Source organism: Petromyzon marinus, unplaced genomic scaffold (genome assembly GCF_048934315.1).
Source record: "Petromyzon marinus isolate PM22_M1 ecotype Great Lakes invasive population unplaced genomic scaffold, UKy_Petmar_22M1.pri1.0 PM_G_Scaffold_40, whole genome shotgun sequence".
Lineage (NCBI taxonomy): Eukaryota > Metazoa > Chordata > Hyperoartia > Petromyzontiformes > Petromyzontidae > Petromyzon > Petromyzon marinus.
In genome coordinates, this window is record NW_027422984.1 from 1,650,001 (window position 1) to 1,652,500 (window position 2,500).

Here is a 2,500-nt window from a genome sequence, read left to right on the forward strand (position 1 = left end):
TGCGAACGGCATGAAACTTCCAGAGGCATTTGCAGCAGGAATGCATGTGCAGTCAAAAAAGTGAATATTTTTCACGGATAGACCCCGTGAAACGCTAGAAATTGGCGGCGATGTCTCTCTTGTGGCTCACGGGGCTGTTAGGGTGGCACAGAAATCCCTCGGAATGGGAAAACGGGTCATTTTCGTGTCGCCACATTGCATGCGAACCGCATGAAACTTCCAGAGGCATTTGCAGCAGAAATGCATGTGCAGTCAAAAAATTGAATATTTTTCACGGATAGACCCCGTGAAACGCTAGAAATTGGCGGGGATGTGTCTCTTGTGGCTCACGGGGCTGTTAGGGTGGCACAGAAATCCCTCGGAATGGGAAAAAACGGGTCATTTTCGTGTCGCCACATTGCATGCGAACCGCATGAAACTTCCAGAGGCATTTGCAGCAGGAATGCATGTGCACTCAAAAAATGTGATATTTTTCACGGAGAGACCCCGTGAAACGCTAGAAGTGGGCGGGGATGTCTCTCTTGTGGCTCACGGGGCTGTTAGGGTGGCACAGAAATCCCTCGGAATGGGAAAACGGGTCATTTTCGTGTCGCCACATTGCATACGAACCGCATGAAACTTCCAGAGGCATTTGCAGCAGGAATGCATGTGCACTCAAAAAAGTGAATATTTCTCACGGATAGACCCCGTGATACGCTAGAAATTGGCGGGGATGTCTCTCTTGTGGCTCACGGGGCTGTTAGGGTGGCACAGAAATCCCTCGGAATGGGAAAACGGGTCATTTTCGTGTCGCCACATTGCATGCGAACCGCATGCAACTTCCAGAGGCATTTGCAGCAGAAATGCATGTGCAGTCAAAAAAAAATTGATATTTTTCACGGATAGACCCCGTGAAACGCTAGAAATTGGCGGGGATGTGTCTCTTGTGGCTCACGGGGCTGTTCGGGTCGCACAGAAATCCCTGGGAATGGGAAAACGGGTCATTTTCGTGTTGCCACATTGCGTACGAACCGCATGAAACTTCCAGAGGCATTTGCAGCAGGAATGCATGTGCACTCAAAAACTTCTATATGTTTCACGGATAGACCCCGTGAAACGCTAGAAATTGGCGGGGATGTGTCTCTTGTGGCTCACGGGGCTGTTAGGGTGGCACAGAACTCCCTCGGAATGGGAAAAGGGGTCATTTTCGTGTTGCCACATTGCATAGGAACGCCATGAAACTTCCAGAGGCATTTGCAGCAGAAAGGCACGTGCACTCAAAAATTTTAATATTTTTCACGCATAGACCCCGTCAAACGCTAGAAGTTGGCGGGGATGTCTCTCTTGTGGCTCACGGGGCTGTTAGGGTCGCACAGAAATGCCTCGGAATGGGAAAACGGGTCATTTTTGTGTGGCCACATTGCATAGGAACGGCATGAAACTTCCAGAGGCATTTGCAGCAGGAATGCATGTGCACTCAAAAACGTCTATATTTTTCACGGATAGACCCCGTGAAACGCTATAAATTGGCGGGGATGTCTCTCTTGTGGCTCACGGGCGCTGTTAGTTAGGGTCGCACAGAAATCCCTCGGAATGGGAAAAGGGGTCATTTTCGTGTTGCCACATTGCGTACGAACGGCATGAAACTTCCAGAGGCATCTGCAGCAGAAATGCATGTGCACTCAAAAACGTCTATATTTTTCACGGATAGACCCCGTGAAACGCTAGAAATTGGCGGGGATGTGTCTCTTGTGGCTCACGGGGCTGTTAGGGTCGCACAGAAATCCCTCGGAATGGGAAAACGGGTCATTTTCGTGTTGCCACAATTGGCATACGAACGGCATGAAACTTCCAGAGGCATTTGCAGCAGAAATGCATGTGCACTCAACAACGTGAATATTTTTTCACGGATAGACCCCGTCAAACGCTCGAATTTGGCGGGGATGTTTCTCTTGTGGGTCACGGGGCTGTTCGGCTCGCACAGAACTCCCTTGGTCCACCTGATTCGTGCATACAGGCAGCAACTAAAACTCTGTAAACCTGCTGTGAGGACATCTAAACAGTGGACCAGTGAGGCTGTGGAAGATTTGCGGGCGTGCTTAGACTGTACTGACTGGGATATGTTCACGACTGCTACCAATAGTCTGGATGAACTCACAGAGGCTGTGTACATCAGCTTCTGTGAGGACTGCTGTATCCCAACACGTACCAGGGTGAACTTTAACAACAACAAGCCCTGGTTCTCAGCAAAGCTCAAAAGGTTGAGGTTGGAGAAGGAGGAAGCGTTTAGGAGTGGGGATAGAGACAGATTCAAGGAGTCGAAGAACAGGTTTAGCAAAGCGGTGAGAGAGGCTAAACGACTGTACTCAGAGACACTAAAACACCAGTTCTCTACTAACGACGCTGCTTCTGTCTGCCAAAGGGCTCAGGCACATCACCAACTACAAACCCAGAGCGCCCCACACCACTAACGACTCCCGCCTAGCCAACGACCTGAACGAGTTCTACCGTAGATTTGAAA